Below are 25,493 nucleotides of genomic sequence, written 5' to 3'. Positions count from 1 at the left end.
ACACACAGAATAGAACCTGGTCCAGCATTGTAAATAAGACACCATATGAAGTGATGTATAATAGGAAACCAAAATTGGCACACATGCACATATTTGGAGTCACTGCAGACGTACACATACCTAAGCAATTAAGAAGAAAGGGAGAAAACGTGTCCAGAAGACTCAGATTTATGGGATATGAGACAGGCACTAAAGGGTATAGATTCATTGATAATAATAACAAATTTATAGTTTCCAGAACAGCTGTATTCCATGAGCAGGCCAACTGGTCTAAAATACATCTTAATGAAATATTTCCAAGTAACAACAAAGATACAAAATCTCAAGAGAAAGGGACTATAGAAAAGCAAAATATCAACAAACATAGAAACAAAACCAAAACATGGACAAATAGCCAACACAAAATAAAGACAGACACACTAACAAAAAAGGAAGCAAGATATTTGCATGATAATAATAGTAAACCTGAAAAGACAATTAGAAACACCAGAAATCAGATGCCACATAAATACAAAGATTACATAATGCATATGGATGGTGAGTCAACTACACCTAATACATATGAGGAAGTGTTAAAACTTCCTCGTAAAGAAAAAGAAAAATGGGAATTAGCAATGAAAAAAGAGATGGAAAGTTTACAAGGATTAAACGTATATACACCTGCAATTGCACCAAAAGATAAAACAATTATTGGTACTAGGTGGATATATAAAATTAAAAACTTAGAGGGAGGCAATACCCTATACAAAGCTAGACTAGTTGCACAAGGTTATGCACAGAAATATCCGGAGGACTATACTGACACATATTCCCCCACAATAAGAACTAAGAGTGTCAAAACAGCTCTAGTAGTAGCATCAGCACTCATTCTCGATGTATTCCAATATGACATACAGACTGCGTATCTACACGCAAAACTAGATAAGGAAATATATGTAAGAGCACCTCACAGTCAATACACAAACAAGAATGAGACTTGGTTGTTAAACAAGAGTTTATACGGGTTAAAACAATCTGGTAAACGATGGTATGATTGTTTAGTAAAAGTACTTAAAACTATGGACTTCAATGCCACCACCGCTGATAACTGTTTCTTTGTCAAAAAGGGTGATGATTACATAGAGTTTGTATTGATCTATGTGGATGACATTTTATACATAGGAAAACATAAAGAGAGAAGAGAAACATTTGTAACTAAGCTAAATGAACATTTCTCATTGAAATCTTTAGGCAAAGTAAATAAGTATCTTGGTGTTCAAATTAATAAGACTAAAAGAGGATTCAAACTTACTCAGAGAGATAAGATCATAGAGCTCTTAAACAAATGCAATCTAAGTGATGCCAAACCTTGTGATACTCCTATGCAGACTGACTTTCTAAGAAATGCTGATGAATCATCCCCTGAATTCAAAGATAACACGTTTTATAGATCAGTCATAGGTTCACTTCTTTATATCTCTAATTGGACAAGACCTGATATCGCTTTACCCCTCAATTTATTATCCAGACATGTCAGCAAGCCAACAATGTACCACTGGGAAGCTGTTAAAAGAATATTAAGATATCTGAAAAATACATTAGACTTTTGTTTAATGTTAGAACCTAACAATAATAGAGAACCAAAGCTCACATGTTACGCAGATGCGGATTGGGCTGGAGACACCTCATGTAGAAAAAGTACATCTGGTTATATATTCCTCTTAAATGACTGTCCAGTTTACTGGTACACTGGTAAACAAGAATTAGTGGCCACTTCAACGACAGAAGCAGAATACGTTTGTTTATCTAAAGCTGCAAATAACCTTGTATGGTTTAATGATTTAATTTCAGATGTTTGGAAAAAACCTGCTTTACCTTTTGTTATGCATGAAGACAATAAAGCAGCTATTGAAATATCTAGATCTGATGCCATTGGACAAAGGTCCAGACACATAGATATAAAATTTAAACATGTGAGACAATTATCTCAAGATGGATTTATTAAAGCAGTGCATTGTGAAACTTCAGAACAATTAGCTGACATATTGACAAAGCCTTTACCTTCTAAGCAGCATAAATACTTGACCTCTAAGTTATATGTTTTGTACTGTCCTGAATCTGAATGTAATTGTTGTAGCATAACGAATCGGCATTTAGAGGGGGATTTGTCAGATGTAAATGCCTTATTCTCTAATGTGTAAATAGTATATGAACGGGGTATCAGGGGTTAATTTATTCTTCACTTCTTAATGTATTCATAATTCACCACTCCCATATATAGCTCCACCCATTGTATATATAAGGAGCTGTATGCACCCATTTTCCTTGCTTCTATCTGTGAATATTCAGTGAATATTGAATGCCTAATGTAAATAAAAGGAGAAATATTTAAACCTTTAACTCTTACTAAATTTATTGAGTCTGATCCTGAAAATATTGCAACAAGAATGATGAGATACAAAGAGATTTGTAGCTTAGCTGACACAGGCAGCTGTTGATCCTGGTGTCCTGATCTTGAAAATGGAAACTCCTAGGCAGCTGGTATATGCAGATTATCCTGGGACCGTCTAAAATCAGGCCTTTCTTAGGCTTGGCTAATTACCAGAGAATTCAGGATTTGTGACTGTGAAATGAGTGGACAGAGCCTTCTCTATATATGGAAAATATGGGTGGAAAGCAGGACAGAGGCTCTGAAGAGACATGCCAGCTAAGAGATAAGAAGACAAAACAGCTTAAATGGACTCCAGAGGATAATAGAGGACAGGAAGGCCTGGAGGAATGTTGTCTATGGGGTCGCGATGGGTTGGACATGACTTTGCAACTAACAACAACAACAAAACAATATTATTCTCACCCATTCTCCATGAGAAAGGAAAATAGCATAAATTATCTTCCTTCCACCTCCTTATGCTCTATATATAGTAGTACATGGCTTGGTGGTTCAGTCACTTGTGTGTAAAACAAACAAACAAACAAACAAACAACTTGCAACAGTCCCTGTGAGGCAGAGTAGAAACAAACATCAAGCCACTTTTTCCCTTGAAAGGTCTGAACCCAGGAATGAGATACATAGTCAGAGTAGACAGACTGCCCACAAACTCTGCAGAACTGAATGTTTTCCAAAAAGAGATAACCCACTCCATTAGTTTCACCACAGATTCAGAGACAATTCAGCTGACTTAGAAATATACTGACTTGGCTCTCTGACATTGAGGGACCCCAATGATGGTTAAAATCCAGGTGTGGCTGCCCTCCCCCTTTCTTTGTTTTTGTTTTTGTTTTGACATCCATCACAAATGCTCTTGTTCTTACCTGCACTATTTTTATTTGCATGGTTATTTTTGAAGACCTTGTATTAAATTTATTATAATAATATATAATATATACGCTATTATTTCCTATGTATTAGCTTTATACTAAAACTCCTTTATAGGTATGTATCTTAATTATTTCCTGTGTGCCCCTTAAAGGATTATATTTGTTAATATAAATTTTAAAATATGTGCAGACATCACTTTTCCAACTGGCCCTATATTGGAAACATGTTTCCTGCCCTCTGTATTTGTGCTGGTCTCACATTCAGCTTACTTTTAAAAAGAAATTGAAATATTTCTACAAACCTTCAAAGAAAAGCTTTTAAAAGTACATTTGACAAAACCGCTTCCCTAATTACATTTCACTTTGAAAACATTTAGGACCTTTACATATGTCTAAAAAGGTTTAAGGCTTTTAAAGAGAAAACCTAAAAATAAAAACCCCAAAATGCACTTTGCCTGGAGCTAATTTCAAAATTGATTTTAAAAATCTTCCCTATATAATTCGCCTTTGGCAATTGTCCATCCCTACAGGCCTCTATCATGAACATTGACATGATGGTGATGAGGAGGAGCAGGAAGAGAAGCAGGAACAGGAGGATGTTATCCATTAATTTGTGTCCAATTCTCCATCATGAACATTGACATGATGGTGATGATGATAAGGAGGACGAGGATGATATCCATTCATTTGTGTCCAACTCTTGGTGATTCTATGATCCAGCTCTCTCCCTGTCTTCCGATCTTGTACTACTTCTTTGAGTTGTTCTATGCTCTGGCTGGTGTCAGCTTTGATGGTGTCCAGCCACTGTGTTCTTTGGCAGCCTGATTTCCTTTTACCACCAACTCTTCCAAGCATAATTGCTTTCTCCAATGAATTCCCCTGCATGACATGAGCGAAGTAAGTGAGACTCAGTTTCATGATGTTGCCTTCTAGAGACATGTCTGGTATGATGTGTGGACATTGACACGGATGAGTTATTTCTAAATTTGTAACCAGAAAAAGTAACACCTTCACCTTTCACCAACTCCAGTTCAATGCCTGATCCACAATTGGGTCACCCTTGAAGCTGCCAATCTGAAAAAACTGAAATCTAGCAAGCATTTACAGAAATCTCACCAGCTGTACCTTGCTATAGCCAGCTGTAGGGAGACACATTCAGCTCTCTAAAACTTTTCATTGTTGACTTCAGTGCTTCCCAAACATGGATAAATTATCCCAAAGTTATTTTTCATATAGAGCTGAGGTGACGCAGTGGTTAGAGTGCTGTAAGGCAGCTACTTCAGCTGACTGCTAGTTCAGCAGATCAGCAGATCAAATCTCACTGGCTCAAGGTTGACTCAGCCTTCCATCTTTCCGAGGTGGGTAAAATGAGGACCCAGATTGTTGGGGGCAATATGCTATTTAGTATACTGTCGATGGTTGTAAGCCGCCCAGAGTCCTCGGAGAGTGGGCGGCATAGAAATATGACTAATAAATAAATAAATAAATAAATAAAATGATACATAAACCCATATGTTTTTCTGTGTAGTTTTCTACAATAGTAAAACATACTTTCTGGTAAACTGTTTTAGGTAATGAAAGAAAATGTTTGGAAAACACTGGTTTAATTTAACAGAAAATACAGTAATTTTCCTACCCATTGCCAACTAGTCAGCTGTTTGAGAATTGAAACAGATAATCGTGTTGGTGTTATAGATAATTAGGATATGGGAAGAAAATATCTATACAGTATATCTATACAGTATATAAAAGCGAAAACCACTCATGCCGTAATCACGAAATCTCCAGAACCTTAAAGCCTACAAACTTGAAATTTGCTATGTATATTCTTCTTGGCTTCTAGGTGCTCACTAAGAAATGATTTTTTGAAATGACCATCAGAGCATTAGTATTTCATATACAGTATTATATTCACACACGCTGATGCTAACGAGTTAGACGTTCTACTCCCCCTCCCCACCTGCCAGTTGTCTTATATTAACACTCTCTGATGCTTTGGAGTTACACATTCTACATTAAGTTTCAGGCCCGATCACATAGTTTCATAGCGAAGCACGAGTGTCCAGCTAGTTGTTTGATATACTTTAATGGAAGGTGATAACTTACTAATATTGTTTATACTTGCTGTGATGAAAGTTATGTTACTTCTTTCTATATTTCTCTTTCCTTATTATATTCCTACTTTTCTCTTTCTTCTCTATTCTTTATTCTTCAAATATAAACAGCTTTAAATATTTCGGAAGCATCATCTTGAGTGATGGGTCTTTGGACAAAGAAATTGACTTCAGAATCAGCAAGGACAGCTAGACACTGGAATGGCTGCGTACTAGAGTGCTCAATCAATACACCATCCGTATCTCCCAAAGCTAAAAGTCTATAGAGTTGTACTTATTGCCTCCTACATGGATGTGACTCATGGACTCTATATTGAAGGCACATCAAACAACTGGATAAATTTTACATATGCACTCTCTGATCCATTCTTGACATCTGTTGGCAAGATTGTGTCTCCATCCTGGAGGGTTTGGTTCATGTGGAATCGACCAGCATTGAGTCCCTGATGATCAGAGTCCAGATGAGATGGGTAGGACACATCATCAAAATGGATGACTGCCATATGTCTCTCCAGTTTCTCTATAGTGTACTGGAGTTTGGGAAGAGACCTTAATATTGGCCACACAAGCACTACAAGACACTAAGGAACCTTACCCCACTGTGATATCCAGCCAAGGGAATAGAAGCTGCAGTGACTGACAGAACCTGCTGGCAAGCCTGAGGCAATGAAGCCTCCACCAGCTTTGAAAATGGTTCCCGCCCAAAACTAATAGTAAACTGTGAGCAGCAACACAAAATAACACGGTTACTACAACAATGGACTTCCAGTACCCACACTGTGCTAGACCCTGTGTTCCTGTACTGGGACTGCAGAGCCACTTCCATGTCCGAAGATGAACTGCACAACATAGTATCTTCTTTCAACTGCCATATCTATCCTATCTATCTATCTATCTATCTATCTATCTATCTATCTATCTTTCTTTCTTTCTTTCTTTCTTTCTTTCTTTCTTTCTTTCTTTCTTTCTTTCTTTCTCTTTCTTTTTTCTTCCTTCCTTCCTTTCTTTTTTTCTCTAAATTTAGTTTTTATTAGGTTTTACTATTACATGGTATCTTGATACTCAACTGCTTTAAAATTCATTGAATTTGGTATTCAATGCATTTTGACACAAACATTTTGTCCCGGTATTTATCATTTGTTTGGTACTCAATGCAGAAACTAGAACTTGTTGATGCCTTGTGACTCACTACATTATTCCTTATAGGAAAAAATTGTTTGGTGCTCCTCATTTTTGGTACTCATCATGCCTACCGGAACCGATGAACAATGAGTACTGAGGTATCTATCAAATGGTAGCTAAAGAAATTCAAGTAATAAAAGAACACTGAATCTCTGCAACTTGGATGATTTTGAAAGCATCACAATTTAAGATGCTAATAAGGATTATAAGAAAACCAATTGAGCCTTTTACATTTGGTGGTCCAAATGACACCATAAATAAAAGGAAACTATACATTCATTTCTTGATGTAGCATTATACAGTAAATTTTATTAAATTTGTCCACATTTGCACATCTCCGCTTTCCAGTTGAGAGATACATCATAGCTAAGTATGTTAATAAAGCTTCTTGGATATTATTTTTCATGCAACCTACACACTGCTGTTTAATTGTAGATCATGAGGGATCCAGATGGCTTGTTTCAAGGAAGTGCTTCTTTGGCAATGATATTTTGGAAAAAGAAAAAAAAAAGTTTCCTCCCACGCTATCAATCATTGGAGCTGTCAAATCTTTCCAGCTGCAATTACATTGCACTGCAGCAAAGAATGGGTGCTTGCACAAGTTTCATGAATATCATTCTAGAAAAAGGGCCGCAAGATCAGTCATGAAAAATTCCTTTATCCAATGGATACCATTTCTGAGTCTTAGATGTTATAATTCATAACTACTGATGTGCATGAGAATTAGATTACTGAGATGCATTCTATGTGGCCCTGCCTTTGAAAAATTTTTCAGAAGTTTCAGTTGACCCCAAGAACAACTGCCATTGTTAATTGATGCAAGTGGTGGGAACATATTCTTCTAGCTTCAAAATGAACTTCATTGACTACCACTTCTGAGCAGAATTCAAAGTGTTGGTACTTATCCTTATGGATTTAAGTTGTAGATAGCTGAAGAGGTGCTTGGCCAAATAAACTTGCTTGCACAACAGGATTGCATTCAAAAGCATTCGATGTCCCTTGTTCTTACCAGTTAAGACATGATAATTCTGAAGAAGGTGCCGTCTATTGTGAAATCCTACAAGGTCAGGCAAATATTCCTTTGTCTTTCCAAAGCCAGTATGTTGTAATAGTCAAAGAGTTGAGTTAGGACTGCAGAGATTCAAGTTTAAGAGCACTGACAGCTAAAAAACTAATTGGATGACAATCCAATGTGGGGACAATTACTATATCAGCCCTGAAGCCATTTTGGGAGCATCTTCAGGGCTGCAACAGCAAGGCTGGTTAGAGCTGTGGGAACGTGAGGGGGGGAGATAGAGATAACTGGGGGATGTGTAGCCAAAATAACATTCTTTCCCATGGGAGCCAAGGACACTCCACCAGGTGTTGAAAAGGCGTGGACAAAAGCCAGCCAGAGTTGGGACTGCGATCTGATTGGACCATGTGATGGACATGTGACCTGGGGGAAAGAACTTTGGGTTTTGATTTGGGTGGGGAAAACCTCGGGTCCTTCAGTTTTCACCAGCTGTGCCAATATGACATTCCTAATAAATTCATACTTTGAGGAAATTCTAGGCCTCAGAGTTTTGATTGCTTTGGAATATGTTATACTGATCTCCGGGTAATTGGGAAAAATTAGAAGAAGGAGCACTATGTATGGTATACCTTGAACTTCTAGAAGTAATGTGCAACACAACTTTAAGAAATCAATAATAATAATAATTGAATTGGGTATTTATTGCTGATGTGGATTATATCTAAATTTGTACCTGGCATTTGCAAGGTCTTCGAGCATTAATTAAAGTTTACTCACATCTAAGTTGGTGTTCTATGATTCTTACAGTTTCTGAGTAGTACTGGGGCAGAGAATAGAATAGAATAGAATAGAATAGAATAGAATAGAATAGAATAGAATAGAATAGAATAGAATAGAATAGAATAGAATAGAATTTTTTATTGGCCAAGTGTGATTGGACACACAAGGAATTTGTCTTGGTGCATACGCTCTCAGTGTACATAAAAGATACATTCGTCAAGAATCAAAGTAAACTTAATGATAGTCATAGGGATAAATCAAAGATCATGTTTCTTACCATAATACGTCGATTAATTATTCAGTACAAATATGTGTCATACCCAACTGTTAGTTTGTTTAGAAGCAATATAGTAATCCTCATTACTGCCTTCCTCTTGTGCTTTAACCCTTCCATCATTTCCCTCTCAACAATGTTGTGGATGTGTACATCACTGTTATTTGTAAGGCTGATTTTCCCTTGGTGAACTTGCCCAGTTACTTAAATCAGTGGAGAGTATCTTCTGAAGACGACCCACTGATGGAAGCTCAATGGTTGGTAAACTACTTCTTCTCTGGGATTCCTGGACTATAGAATGTAGATATAGGTAGTCCCTGATTTGCAGCCATTCATTCAACAACTGTTCAACGGCACTGTAAAAAATGATTGAAAGGTGGTCTTCACACTTATGACTGTTGCAGAGTGGCCAAGTGATCAAAATTCAGGGATTTGGCAACTGGCATGTGTTTACCAATGCTTATAATGTCACAGGGTCACGTGTTTGCCATTTGTGATTTTCCCAGCCAGTTCCCAACAAGCAAAGTCAATGGGGGAAGCCAGATTCACAGAACAAGTATGTGATTCATTTAATGACTGCAGTAATTTATTTAACAAGCATGGCAAAAAAACGGTCATAAAGCTGGATGTGACTCATTTAAAACTGCCTCGCTTAGCAACGGAAATTCTGATCCCAATTGTGTTCATAAATCGAAGATTTCTTGTACTTCCTAAAGAGGTTTATTGGGCTCCCACTCTCCCTAGTATCTGGGGATTAAAAAGATGGGTGATTAAAAACCCATCTCTTCACCAAAGGTCTATCTATTAAATATTTTAATGATGAGTTTCATTTGTGTTTTATTAATTTTGTTTTATTGTATAGTTTTTAATGTTGTAAACCACCTTGGAAGAAAGGGACAGTATAAATTCATGAGAGGGCTCTCTATGCGTTTGATGAAATTGGGTACCAATGTTTGAGATGCCAGCGAACTTTTTATTGTTTCGAGTCAAGTGGATAGATTAAAATATTCCACCCATAATCCTGATGAAAGGCAATCTGGGTATTTTACTTCTGACAAGTTGTGGGAAAGATGTTGCATTCTTACACAAGTTTAAAAGGAGAAAAGCTGGATGTGAATAGATTTACTTTTGTATTTAGCATATGGCATATCATACATGGAATTGCAATATAAATTAACATTTCAACAAGATTAGTAGAACCCAATAAAATACAAATGTTAAAGAGGCCCATGTTCAAATACAGGTAGTCCTCCACTTACAACAGTTCACTTAGTGACCATTCAAAATTACAACAGCACTGAAAAAAGCAATTTATAACCGTTTTTCACACTTATGATCGTTGTAGCATCCCCATGGTCAGAAGATCAAAATTGAGATACTTGAGAGCTGACTCACATTTATGACCGATGCAGTGTCCCGAGGTCATATCATCACCTTTTATGACCTTCTGACAGCCAAGACAATGGGAAAACCAGATTCACTTAACAAACGAGTTTCTAATTTAAAAAACTGCAGTGATTCACTTAACATCTATTGCAAGAAATGGGGCAAAATTTGCTTAACACATGTTTCACTTAGCAACAAAAATGTTGGGCTCAATTGTGGTTGTAAGTTGAGGACTACCTGTATCGATGTCTAGGCCCGTGATGGTGAACCTATGGCACGCATGCCACAGGTGGCATATGTAGCCATATCAGTGGGCACGCCAGCTCAGCTCTAGTGCGCATGCCACGCCGGCCAGCTGATTTTCGGGCCTTCTGGGCCCATCAGGAGTAGGGAAACAGGCTGTTTCCTGCCTCCGGAGAGGCTGGGGGCGGGGGAAGGCCTGTTTTTCTTTCTTACCTGGCTCCAGATCCTCTCTATGCATCTGCGGAGGGTGAAAACAGCCTTTCCCACTCTCTCGGAGGCCCTCCAAAGGCCTGAAACGGCCCATTTCCCAACTCCCGGTGGGACAGGAAGTGATGTTTTTTGCTGTCCCAAGCCTCCAGAGACTTCTAGAGAGGCTCTGGAGGCTGGGGATAATAAAAAACGTCACTTCCTGTCCCACCAGAGTTGGGAAATGGGCCCTTTCAGGCCTCTGAGGGAGTGGGAAAGGCTCTTTTCACCCTTCCCAGATGCATAGAGAGGATCTAGAGCCAGGTAAGAAAGAAAAATGGGCCTACTTGGCCATCACGTGCCAGGAGCGGGAGGGGGGGTTGCACACGCATGCGCAGGGCATGACGCAGAGAATTATGGGTGTGGGCACCTGCACGCGTGAACCTCCCCGCGCCCCCCCCCTCCTGGCACGCGATGGCAAAAAGGTTAGCCATCACTGGTCTAGGCCATCTAACCACTGAAATGCCTAGATGAATAGATGTATTTGAATACATTCTTTCTATATAAAATTGTGAATTTGTGAATAGATGTGTTTGTCTACAAAGTTAATACAGTCTACAAGGTTAATACAATGACTGACAGGTCTGTTGGCTTTTTTTAATACATATACATATACATATACATATACATATACATATACATATACATATACATATACATATACATATACATATACATATACATATACATATACATATATATATATATATATATATATATATATATATATATATATTATTTTTATTTTATTTTGAATTTGTATACCGCCCTTCTCCCTGAGGACTCAGGGCGGTGAACAGCCAAGTAAAAACATCAAGTACAAATATTAAAATACAGTTAAAATATACATATATAAATTTGGCCCCATTAATTAAAAACAATAAACAAAACACTTAAAAACACTTAAAAAATTAGGCCAGCCCGGCTTGCTGGAAAAGGAAGGTTTTAAGGGCACGGCGGAAGGCACCGAGGTCTTGGATTCTCCTTATCTCTGGAGGCAATTGATTCCAGAGGGTAGGTGCCCCCACAGAGAAGGCCCTCCCCCTGGGGGTCACCAGCCTGCACTGTTTGGCTGATGGCACCCCGAGGAGGCCCTCTCTGTGGGAGCGCACGGGACGATGGGAGGTCGTTGGTAGCAGCAGGCGGTCTCGAAGATAGCTAGGCCCGATGCCATGGAGTGCTTTAAAGGTGATAACCAGCACCTTGAAGCGCACCCGGAAGACCACTGGGAGGCAGTGCAGCTCGCGCAGGAGCGGTGTTACATGGGAGCGCCAGGCTGCTCCCGTCACTACCCGCGCTGCTGCATTCTGGACCAGTTGGAGCCTCCGGGTGCTCCTCAAGGGGAGCCCCATGTAGAGAGCGTTGCAGTAGTCAAGGCGAGAGGTGACGAGGGCATGAGTGACTGTGCACAGGGAATCCCTATCAAGAAAGGGCCGCAACTGGCGGATCAGGCGAACCTGACAAAAGGTCCCCCTGGTTACAGCCGTCAGATGTTCCTCCAAGGACAGCTGCCTATCCAGGAGGACTCCCAGATTGCGAGCCCTCTCTGTGGGGGCCAATGACTCGCCCCCAATAGTCAGTGATGGAGTCAACTGACTATATCGGGATGCCGGGAGCCACAGCCACTCAGTCTTGGAAGGGTTGAGCCTGAGCCTGTTCCTCCCCATCCAGATCCGCACAGCCTCCAGGCACTGGGACATCACTTCAAGGGCATCGTTGGGGTGGCCTGGGGTGGAGATGTACAGCTGGGTGTCATCAGCGTACTGGTGGTATCTCACCCCAAAGCCACGGATGATCTCGCCCAGCGGCTTCACATAAATATATATGTTTTCTCAGGTTTTCACGGGTGTTTGTATGTAGGTCTTTGGTTATTCGGGTCTTCTCCCACGTAAAATTGGAAGTGTCTTGGCGACATTTCGACAAAGTCTCATTCGTCATCTTCAGGCTGGTGTTCTCGGCTTCGTGCTTCCTAAGGAACCCCAAAGACAAAATTGAGTTAGAAAATCAAGGAGTATATGAAATCCCATGCACCGCCTGCCCCACCACATACATCGGACAAACCAACAGATGAATAACTGCACACATAGAAGAACACAAGAACTCAGTCAGAAAAGAGGAACCAACTTCTTCCCTGGTCCAGCATCTTAAAGGCACAAGACATGATATTGACTTTAAAAAGACCAGAACTATCGCCAAAACTGAACACTTTAACAACAGAATAATCAGAGAAGCCATCGAGATAGAAAAACGCCCACACAGCATGAACAAACGAGACGATACCGCCCGCCTACCAGCCATTTGGAAACCCGCCCTTATTGACAAATGAGTCCCTAACACGACGAATGACACCAGACCCACACTCACGAGAGCCACACAGGATGTCACCACCACACATCCACGCAGAAAGCAGACTCAAACCCACACTGATAATGAGCCACGACCAAGGACCAGAAGCCAGACCGCAGCTGCATCATTAGCCACTTTAAACCCCTCCAATCCATACATGAAGCAGACTGACACCCACCATGAAGAGCTCGCACGGCCACAAACATGAAGCCAAACAACAACAACGCAGCTCACCAGCTCAAATCCCCCTGCAACTCAGACTAAGCTGAGCACAACCAAGCCCCCACCCAAACAGAACACACCCCCAGCCAATCAGAGCACAACCAACCCCCCATCCAATCAGAGCACAGCCAAGCCCCTAACCAATCAGAACACACCTCCACCCAATCAGAACACAGCCAAGTTCCCACCCAATCAGCTCACACCCCCACTAGCAGTTAAAAGGAAGAGACAGCTGCGATCTCACATTGCTCCTGGAAGCACGAAGCCGAGAACACCAGCCTGAAGATGACGAATGAGACTTTGTCGAAACGTCGCCAAGACACTTCCAATTTTACGTGGGAGAAGACCCGAATAACCAAAGACCTACATATATATATATATATATATATATATATATATATATATATATATATATATATAAGAGAGAGAGAGAGAGAGAGAGAGAGAGAGAGAGAGAGAGAGAGAGAGAGAGAGAGAGAGAGAGAGAGAGAGAGAGACCTAAAAAGTTTGGTCTGCTTACAGCAGAACCAGACTCACTGAAGATTAGTTGAATTTTATGTGAAATTTTTTAGGATGACCATGTGTTCAGCAATGCTGTATGAACCCTTCCTGCTACCAAGAAGCCTTGTCTGTTGCAAGCATGCAAAGTTTTTATTGTTATTTTATTTTTCTTTAACCGAAACCTTTTCCTTCCTGCTCCTAAAGGTTATAAAGCATGTGCCAACCCCATATCATATGATCCAGATTTGCTCCCAAATAATTTACAAAGATATTCATTTTTAAAAAACAGACTTAGATTTGACAAATCAGAACGCTATCCTGAAAACAGAATTTAACAGGCAGGGGACTTACCACATACCCTGCAAATCTCCGGTGTTGACATATAGTTTCCAAAGGGATGTTCAGATATGACTTCTGAGTTTATCAGTAAGTGTGGATTTCTGACACATCCACTGATGAGAAATATTGCTTTCAGCCGAACTTTGTTCCTCTGTTTGTCACGGGGCCAATGGCCTTTGAAGTCTTGTTTGCATTCCGCTATTAGAGCCTCTGAAAGGAGCTATCTTTGATAAGGGGCTGCTGACACGTTAGGAAATAAAGATGATTGATTGCTTCACCAATCAATTGTGTGATTCTTGGGGAAGATTCCTGCTGCGCTGCCCATTATTATTTCTACCGTGGGCAATTGTCTGTAACTTTTATCTTGCATGACCTCATGTTTAAAAAGAAAAGAGACTTATCCCACTCTCCAAAACCCCCCTCTGATTTCCAGTTTAAACAAATGACATCAGAAAGTAAATTATAAAAATTTACCCTGTTAGGTGTCGGCAAGATGTTGAATTCAGTCTGGCCAATTTTCGTGCAGCTTTTAGACTTTGAAATGTTGGGCTCTGAAACTAGCCAGCCAAAACAGCTCAGGCGTAGTTAGCCCTCTCGCCATCTGTTTCAGGCAAAGGACACCTAGGCTAGTGAAGAATTGTATAACTGTTTGGAAGTTCTAACAATGTTAGAGGTCCAACTTTTTATGATGTAGATCTAATAAAAGTGCAAGAATACTTTTATCAGCATTCTGTTGAAAAAGCAACGAAAATAAAGTTTCATTAAAATGTATGATTTTGCAATGCCCTAAAGTGATGATGTTCTGGGAGGATACTACCCTGTTTCCCTGAAAATAAGACAACCCCTGATAATAAGCCCAATCGGGCTTTTGAGTGCATGCGCTAAAATAAGCCCCCCCCCGAAAATAAGCCTTCCCTGAAAATATTTAAATGTGTGCATAGCCGGTCCCCTCCATTTCCTCTGGTTTCCTCCACGCGCACCAAATAATAAAACCTCCCTGAAAATAAGGCCAAACACTTATTTCGGAATTCAAAAAAATATAAGACAGGGTCTTATTTTCGTGGAAACACAGTATTAATTTGATTTTGAGATGAGGTTTAGTATTTCTTAGGTATTCACGTTGTTTTGAATTATATCCCTATTATAGGTAGTCCTTGACTTTCGACCATAATGGAGACTGTTTATCATGGTTCTAAGTTGTGACAGTAGAAAAATGGGTCCTACGCAATTTTATGATCTTTTTGTGGTTGTTGTTAAGTGAATACTGTAGTTGTTGAGTGAATGCCATGGTCATTAAGCAAATCAATCTTTGCTATGGGCGCAGTTTTGCTGGAAACCAGAAGTAATGCTGGTTTTGAGCAAAATTGTCATAAAATGTGGTCATATGACTGCAAGATGTGCAAGGAGAGAAGCAACCTAGAACTAAGAAGAAATTTCCTGACCATTAAAACCATCAAAATTGTGAATATGGGTGGTTTCAGGGGTGGGTTCTAAAATTTTTTACTACTGGTTCTGTGGGCGTGGCTTATTTTGTGGACATGGCTTGATGGTCATGTGACAATTATTTAGGATTTAGCAGAGGTACCGGTCTACCAGGCTTTTAACTGCTTGCAGAGCTGTACCAATCTACCCATTTATTCTTTGCAGGCACTGGTCTACTCATGTATTTTTGCAGGCACTGATCTACTCAAGTATTTTTGCAGGCACTGGTCTACTCATTTGTTTTCTTCTAACACTGATCAGCTGTAGGGCAGCCTTTTGAAGCCCCGCGGCAAGAGTTTAAACAGGTTTTTTCCCTCTAGCCATCAGCTGGGACTCAGGAGGCAGCAATATTGGGGATGGGGCCAAATAAAAGATAAGAATAACACGGGGTGGGGGGGCGGGGGGGGCAGAACCGATTCGGTGACATCATATCGTCACCGCTACTGGCTCGGGAGAACCGGGCCGAACCGGGAGGAACCCACCACTGGGTGGTTTGGTCTTGGTACTTTTGTGGTGATTGTCATACTCCGTGGCATTGTGAATTTTTTTCCAGAATAATTGAACTACTATATTGTATTTGGAAAACTGGTGGCATTGTTGTGCATTTTGGCACATCTAAACATCCAAATATGGAGCAAAGTCTCTTTCCTTTCATTTGCAAGATTTTACAGTAGCTCTTCAGTATTCTTTTGGGGGGGCGGTGAAGTCAACTATTCAAGGGGAAATGTTGAAGTGGATAGCTAAGCATGTCTCATATATCTGAAGAGATCCTAAATATTTGGAATGGTTTTATGGGTTACTTCATATCAGTTTGTGAAAAATGTCATAAAACAGAAGGGACACCGATCAATCAAGTGGAACTTGAGAGGGTAAATTAACAAATTTTACTACTCAGCGTGTGAGAAATGGGTCACTAAGCATGACTGAGTTTTAACAGTCCTATCGCATTTAATGAGACTTTTTCATGATTTTGAAAACGGAGTTTCAATGGTCAGCTAATCTGCCCCTCACCATTGGAGGGAGAGCTGTGTCCAGAAGAAATTTGCCATTGTTACTTCTCCCTCCGATGGCTAATAGCAAGATGGTGTTGGAAATTTCTGTGGGTGATTTCCAATTTCATTTGAACCTAGTGCACTCCCATTCAATCACATTGCATCTCTCATCTCGGCTAGCAAAAATGCAGTTTAATGTTTGTTTATTAAGAATTGGCAAACATCCAAACAGTTAACTGGCAAAAAATGAGATGAAAAAAATGCAGAAGCAGGGAGAAAGAGATGAACAATAAACAAGAATTAATATTATCTATATCTATAGGTAGCCCTCAACTTACAGCTGGTTGCTTAGTGACTGTACAGAACCAGGGGTGGGTTCTACTTATCTTTACTACCGGTTCACAACGGAGCCATGCATGCGCTCTTCTGCGCATGCGCAGAAGCGTTTTGATGATGTCAGGGTCAGTGGGCGGAGCCTCCCGCTGGTTTTACTACCGGTTCTATAGAACCGGTGCAAACCGGGGGCAATCCACCACTGGATGTACCATCCCACAGGTACTTATGACTCAGTTATGAAGTTCTGACAGGCCCCTCCATCCCTTGCGGGATGTTAGCAACTGGATTGCATTTACACACATTTGCAGTCGCATGAACAAGTTTTATGACAGTTATTGACTTATGGTTTTGGAAAAACTGGCCCATAGTGAACCATTGGTTCACTTAAGAACCGTGGCATTTGCTTAACGACAAAATGGTCAGAAAATTGGGTTGATCACATGGATGACCCGATTTACAACTGTCACAACTTACGACCATGATGGGTGGGCTTCGTTATAGTCATAACTCAAGGACTACCTGCATGTTATCAAAAGAACAGAATTTTCCAAAGCCACTGAAAACAACACCATAGGTCAGTGATGGCTAACCTTTTTGCCATCGGGTTCCAGGAAGGGGGGTGGGGGCGGTTCGTGTGCACGTGTGCCCACACCCATAATTCTATGCATCCCACCCCGCACATGTGACCCCCCCTTCCCCCCGCTCCTAGCACACGATGGCCCGGTAGGCCCGTTTTTCTTTCTCACCTGGCTCCAGATCCTCTCTATGCATCTGGGGAGGGCAAAAACAGCCTTCCCCACCCCCTTGGAGGCCCAAAACGGTCCGTTTCCCAACTTCTGGTTGGACAGGAAGTGACTTTTTTGCTGTCCCCAGCCTCCAGAGACTCCGACGTATGCGCACCGGAGCTGAGCTGGCGTGCCAGGCAACATGGCTCCGCGTGCCTCCTGTGGCACGTGTGCCATAGGTTCGCCATCATGGCCGTAGGTGATTAGCACAGACCGTTCCAAAATGAGTAACCTTTGTTATTTCAGTTTTAAGCCTCTCTATACATAACGGCAACAGAATAGAGGTAGAAAGTAGGACACCCAGTGATCTCTCCTTGATTCTGCACCATTAAGTAAACAATTTGGCAGATAGGGATGATATACCCAACAGATGGCGTAGAAGAATGGAAATTTCCACTGTGACTGAAGGTGACTGGGAAGGGAGAGTGACACTTTCCCCTCTGTACATCATGTGCTTATCTTAGTTCCTTCCAGCTGTCAGGCCCCTAGAACTAAGAAAGACAGGTAGAGTTACTTCTGAGCAGTTTCCTTCATTATTCCTCACCTATAGACAGAGACCTTGCCAAATTAAAGCAACTATTTGCATCTCTATAGATGTATTCTGAGAATTGTTAGGGAGGAACCTTCTTAACTGTCTTTCTCCCAACCAAATCATCTAAACTTCATTGCCTCTTTGCTCTTTGGAATGCAGCCCCTCCCTCCTGGGAATCCAGATTACATTACGCCACACCATTTCCTAAATTGATATTTGTATTTTGAAAATAAAACATGTTAACTGCAGTTGCACAATAAATCTCATGCCTGCTTTGGTCACCGCCTTTAAAGCGCTCCATGGCTTAGGACCAGGGTATATACGAGACCGCCTTCTGACACCGACAGCCTCCCACCGGCCAATACGCTCTCATAGAGAGCGGCTCCTCAGGGTGCCATCGGCCAAACAATGCCGACTGGCGACTCCCAGTGGAAGAGCCTTCTCTGTGGGGCACCAGCCCTCTGGAATGAGCTGCCCCTAGAGCAGTGATGGCTAACCTTTTTGCCATCGTGTGCCAAAAGTGGGGGGAGTGCGGGGGGTGTCATGTGTGCGTGTGCCCACACCCATAATTCAATGCCCCCCGTGCCCCACTCCACCGCGTATGCGAGCGTGACCCCCCCACACTCCCCCTGCTTTTGGCACGCAACGGCAAAAAAGTTACCGGTGGGCCTGGTAGGCCGGCCGGTTTTTCACCCTCCCCAGGCTCCAGAGGCTTTTTTGGAGCCTGGGGTGAAAACGGCCTTCCCTACCCTCTATGGGTATGCTGCAGCTGAGCTAGGGCAATGCTCACGTGCCCACAGATATGGCTCCGTGTGCCACCTGTGGCACGCATGCCATAGGTTTGCCATCACGGCCCTAGAGGTTCGTATGATCCCCAACCTGCGTACCTTTCGCCGCGCCCTGAAGACCCTTTTGTCCCAACAAGCTGGGCTGGCCTAATATGAATTTTATAAGGGGTGTATGTTAGTTTTTTAATTTTGTGGGCCAAATTTTTATATATTCGGTTTTAAATTGTTTTTAAATTTTGTAAATTTATATGTGTTTTAATATGGCTGTACACCACCCTGAGTCCTTCGGGAGAAGGGCGGTATAGAAATCTAATAAATCAAATCAAATCAATCAAATCAAGATGGACTTAGGGGATCTCCTCTTTCTCACTGGTCTTTTGTGGGGGTTCAGAATGAATCCTGGATCTGTCTCATCTCATAATCTTCACTGGATCAACAGATCACTGATGAAAATGATCACTAGAGTGTTTTATCTTAAACAATTAAAGCAAATATAAAAACCAAAGAGAATACAACTTAAAAACAAGAAATATAAAAACATTAAAAACCATAATTAAATACATAAAACTCAAAACCCATAATTCAATTCGTCAAAAGAGCCACCGCATCAACTCTAACACACTCCTGCAAAACCATGTCTTCTGAGCCTTATGAAAGGCTTTGGCAGGACCTTTGCCACTCTTCCAGAAATTGTCAGCAAACCGAAATCTTTGCTGTGAGAGAAGAAGAAAATAAGGAAAGGCATGAAATCAACTTCAACAACGCATTTGATTAAATAATTATGTACATTAAATTTGAAAAAATGAATGAGAACAAGTTTTGGGTTGTCCTGGTTCCACCTGAATTTTGGAGTATGGCTTTAGTGTGTCATCTAAAGCCATCTTTCACTCCAAAGACAGAGAGGGTTTTATCCAGTGGTGAAATTCAATTTGTTTTTATTACCTGTTCTGTGGGCGTGGTTTGGTGGGTGTGGTTTTTGTTTTGTTTTTTTGGTTTGTTTTTATTGGATTTATATACCGGACTCAGGGCGGTGAACAGCCACAGAATAAAACGCATAAATACAAAAATTTAAAATAGAATAAAAACGAATTTGGCTGAGACAAATTTAAAATACCCAATAATTTAAAAACAAATTAAAATTTACATTTAAAAGGAGAAAAGATTTAGGCCAGGCCAGCTTGATGAAAAAAAAAATCTTGAGCGCGCGTGGTGTAGTGTGGCTCTGTGGGCATGGCAGGGGAAGGATACAGCAAAATTTCCATTCCTACCCCATTCCAGGGGAAGGATATTGCAAAATCTCCATTCCTTCCCCACTCCTGGGGGAAGGATATTGCAAAATCTCCATTCCCACCCCACTCTGGAGCCAGCCAGAGGTTGCATTTGCCAGTTCTCCGAACTATTAAAAATTTCTGCTACCGGTTCTCCAGAACCTGTCATATCCTGCTGGATTTCACCCCTGGTTTTATCATAGTGAAGTAAGAGCAAAATTGTACTTTCAAGCTCTAGACCTTATCTAGCTTCTTCGGCATTTCTGTTGTAGGACAAATCTCTCTCAGAAATTTCTCCAAACAATCATTTAAACCAAAGATCAGTAGACCATTCTGTTGAGGTACAGATGGTTTATTATAGTACCAGAAGCAGCAGAAACAAACTTAAAAGGATATAGGGATTCAACTCTATTATATAAATTCATGTTCATTATAATATAAATATTCGTATAGCAAGATATCTCTCTTCCCCTCCCTCTCTCCCTTCCTCCCGCCAACTCAAGGCATTGTACAATAATACCATAACAACTTTATATCCCACTAGGAGACAATTAAAGCCATGAAGATTGATTGGCTGTAGCAACATATTTGATATGCATGCTGATGAGGTAAAGAGGGTGACACTACAAAGACAATAGCTCAATCACAAAGATTGTGTTCTTTGAATAACGGTTGCAATTGATGTGCTACTTTCCAGTTGTTATCTCCCAGGGCCTTGCTTCTCAGCGCTATTCCCATTTCCTAGTGCCCCAAAAAGCAATCTTTGTGTCTAAATATTTATAGCTGACCTGACAGTTTCATTTTTCTCTGCGAAAGTGACTCTAAAGAGTGGATAATCTACTTGCCTTACCTGATGCTGGTTTCTTTTCAACATACTCTGTTGCTCATCGTTGTTTGCAAAGGAATCCTGTAATATGTGGATCAGACTTTGTGGGCAGAGTAAAATCCGCCCTGTTAAAACATGCTTATTCTATTTTTACAGCCCAACCTGGATCAATGGGATTCATGATCAGCAGTGGCAGCATGGTACCAGTTACAAACTAGAATAATTCTTCAGGCAGGTATCCCTTTTGGACATAACCCTCACACCCAAACAACTACTTGCACATACAAGTCTTTTGCAGGCAACTGTGCTGGCCAGATGGACACGATGAAGGCATCATCAGAAGTTTCAAGAAGGTGGGTACTTCACAGTTAACAAGGTGTTGGTGTTCAGGAGTGTTCAGGAAAGTGGACAAGCCAGAAGTTAAAACAAACCTTGCTTTTTTTATATATATATTCTTCTTGATTCTGAAAAGCCAAGCACCTTCAAGTTGTCTTTGGAGTGTTGATTTAAATAAAGAATGCATAGGGCAAGCTTTGAAGATGGAAACATCTGTTCAAATCAAATATGAACCAGATGTGTAATCATTCACATGCACATACACGCAGGCAAACAGAGAGGGTCTGTAGAAAAAAGACCTCAAGAGTGCCTTCAGACATCTCTGTTTGTAAGATGGGTCAACATTTGACCCACATTGCATGGGAAAGCTTTTCAGGAAAAACATCTGTTGACATCATGGATGTCAAGCGATACGTTTCCTGTTTCCCAGCTGAAAATCTGAACGCCTTGAGCAGCTCAATCGGCTGTCTTGATGTCTCTTTAGATGCCAATTCATTTATGGTTTTTCCAACTCTTCACTGAAGTTGCTGGCACCTTCCCAACTGCTTATGATCCTGCATAAAGTACAGTATATAGCATAACATTAATAAGAGTGTTTGCTATGGCTAATGTAGGAAGACTTCAGTTCAAGGTCTTGTTCAGCCATCAACCCACCTGATTCACTTTGGGCCACACACTATTTCTTAGCATAATTTCCCAAAAGAGTTGTTTCAAGTCCAAAATGAGGGAGATGGGGGGAGAAAGGAAGAGAACCATGTGTGTCTTTGAGCTTCTGGCAGCAGTGCTTAAATAGGGCCAAAATTTGGGTGGGGCTTAATTTTAACGCGTGCGCACAAAACAGTGCACACCCATTCTTTTTGGGGTCGGTCGTGTTTTAGGAGAAACATGGTGTGTGTGTGTGTGTGTTTGTGTGTGTGTGTATACATACACGCATACAATATATATATATATACATATACATACATATATATATATATATATATATATATATATATATATATATATATATGTCTTCTTACGTTTTCGCGGGTGTGCATATGCAAAAACTTAAAATCTTGGGTGTTTTCCCGCGTCATTGTAAATAAGTTGGTTAAAATATTTAAAATTCTGTTTAAAATCCCAGCTTAAAATCTTCTAAAAATCCTTACAGAGCACTCTGCAAGGTCTTTAAAACCTCAGCTAAAATCCTACCAGTGACTTTAAAAGTTTTTCTTATAGCAACGTTTCGACAGTCACTGGTAGGATTTTAGCTGAGGTTTTAAAGACCTTGCAGAGTGCTCTGCAAGGCTCACACACAAACATTGCTCCTAGAAGCATGAAGCCGAAAACACCAGCCTGAAGATAACGAATGAGACTTCATCGAAACGTTGCCAAGACACCTCCAATTTTACGCGGGAGAAAACCCGAATAACCAAAGACCTACATACAAACACCCGCGAAAACCTCAGAAAACATATATGTATATCAACTTGCACTAGAGATAAGGAAGAATGAAAGCAAAAATTGTGATGGAAACAGGTAGTTAAAAAGCAGACAGACTTTCTGCCTTTTATGTTGGAGGTTGGAGATTTTCAGTTATATGAAGGAGGAAGAGCACAGTGTTCTGTGCTACCCAACCTACTGGACACCGACCATCCAGGATTCTTCACTGGTTTTGTACATTAAGAACTCAGTCCTGCCTTCAGTCCTTCAAAGATCACATAAGATCAACACCAAAGGCTCCCTTGCCTTTTTCCTAATACTCCTGTTGCTGTTCTATCCAGTAACTTGTCCATTATCTAGAAGGGTCATCTTTCTAGAAGTATCTCTAATTTTAAAGATTCTCATAACTCATTTCCATGCCAACCCAACCAACCCTGAATTGCACTGGAGGAAGCCCACAGCTGGTCCTGAAATAGGATCACAAACATGGACATCATTAAAAGATATGTCACAACAAAACCCCCAGATTCTTCTATTTCTTATCCTGCTTGCCAGCAAACTACTAAGTTTGTGAATGTTTTTGGTAAAACTGAGTCTCCATATCTGGGAAACAGCAAGTCAAGCTGAAGAGTTATGAAAGATTGGAATTCTATTCAGAAGGAAGTGTCATTAACCCAGCTGCTTGTGCTCACCAAGGAAGTTAATAGCTTTAGGGATCCAAACTTTTTCATTCTTATGACTGGCTTACTCATTTATTTCAATTATTTCTAATAAGACGTTATCCACTCCTCTTTTAAAAAATTTTTAAAATATTTATTTATATTTTTATTAAAATATACTTGGAAAAGAGTAATAAAGGATAAAATTTTCCTTTCTGCTTTGAGTCCCAGACTAATGACAAATAATTAATTATTTTGATCTTTGGCTTTCCTTTTTCCATGATCATAGTTATTCTCTAGTTATTCTCCTGACAACAGAACTTTTAATTTACTATTTAAGTAAGGCTACATTTTTGTATTTCTGGGCATTCTAGACTCCCTCAAGAATTGCATGGATCTTTTACTAAGCACTTCTACTCTAGTGTGAAAAGTTGCTTAAAATTATCACAGAAACATGGAACCACAGAATTATGGAATACTAGAATCATAGATTAGGGAGGAATCTTCTAGTCCAAGCCGTTGCTCCATGCATGATCCATCAGAACATCTTTGATAGATGACCATCCCAAATTTGTTTGAAGTCTAACAAAAGAAAGCTCACTACTACAGCTTGTTCCACAGGGGAGGCAGCTTGTATGACTTCCAATGTCTAGTCAAGTTTTAATCCACTAGGTTTGGTTTTAATTCTGCATTTTGAGGCCATAGAAAATAAGCGCAGTTCTTCTCTCTGTGTCACTATTCTTCAGACATTTAAAAATTACCTTTCCCCACAAAAAGAGGTCAGGTTTTTTTTGCTTTTAAAAATTCCTTCCTTCCTTCCTTCCTTCCTTCCTTCCTTCCTTCCTTCCTTCCTTCCTTCCTTCATTTTCATTTTCATTTTCATTTTCATTTTCATTTTCATTTTATTTAATTTGTATATCGCACTACTCCCGAAGGATTCAGGGCAGTGAACAGGCACAGAATAAAACACATAGAATACAAAAATTAAAAGCAAAAGTAAAATCGAATTAAATCAATTTAGCCCAAGACAAATTTTAAACCACAGGTTAAGAACAAATTAAAATTTACATTAAAATTTACATTAAAAAAAGAATGGGAAAGGTTAGGCCAGACCAGCCTGATGAAATAAAAAGGTCTTAAGAGCACGGCAGAAGGTGCATAGATCCGGGATCCTCCGTATCTCTGGGGGGAGTTTGTTCCAGATAGTAGGTGCCCCCACAGAGAAGGCTCTCCCCCTGGGGGCTGCCAGCTGACATTGTTTGGCCGACGGCACCCAGAGGAGTCCCTCTCTGTGAGAGCGTACCGGCCGGTGGTACCTTCCTTCTTATTTCAGGTATTTCATTATGGGTTTCCAGCTGACTGGTGGGAGGCACGTGCGCATGTGCAGTGGAGCTAAACTGGGGCGACGGCTCATGTGCCATCAGAGAGGGCACTGCGTGCCACCTCTGACATGTGTGCCAAAGGTTCACCATCACGGCTGTAGGCCAATCATGAATAGCACCCTGCCAGGTTTCAGTGATGCCAATCATATCCTATTTGCCTATCTGAGGTAGGGTCTCTCATTCTCCCTCTTTATTTCCCATATTCTGTTCATTGGCATAGAAGCATCTGAGGTTTTAAGTGGCATCATCTACTAATGTCTTTGTTGGCGTTTTTTGTGTGAAAGACTTAGTTCCCATTTTGGCTTTCTGCTTTTCCTTTTGTGTCCCATTAACTTGGCCTTAGTACTTGGCTGCATATTCTTCCTTCTCACTTTTGGACTTCAGCATTCTGCAGACAAGACTGGAGAGATGCCTGGCCAACACTTTCTTCTGAGTCTTTGTTAAGATGCCTCTTCCCAGGACTCTTTTGTGAAGATAAATCTAGGCCCTTGCCAGAGAACCTAAACTCTGCCCAGCAAAACCATCTATATAAGCCAGTTGCTGCGTTCCTATTTTCTCTTCTTGCATCATGACACTCATTTGTAAGAACAGATAAACAACTCCTTGTGTCCCAGTTTCTATACCTTGCTGTTCATGACCTGTGATCCCCAAAGATTATTTTGAGGTCTTTCCTGAGCATAAAGATAAATAAAAGTCAGAAAAAAAAATAGCTTCAATGTAGGGATGCATGACAGTGTTTG

Source organism: Pituophis catenifer, unplaced genomic scaffold (assembly GCF_029215685.1).
Source record: "Pituophis catenifer annectens isolate HBS135680 unplaced genomic scaffold, rPitCat1.0.hap2 SCAF_2, whole genome shotgun sequence".
Classification (NCBI taxonomy): Eukaryota; Metazoa; Chordata; class Lepidosauria; order Squamata; family Colubridae; genus Pituophis; species Pituophis catenifer.
The sequence above is the reverse complement of the archived record's forward strand: the minus strand, read 5'-3'. Positions refer to the sequence as shown.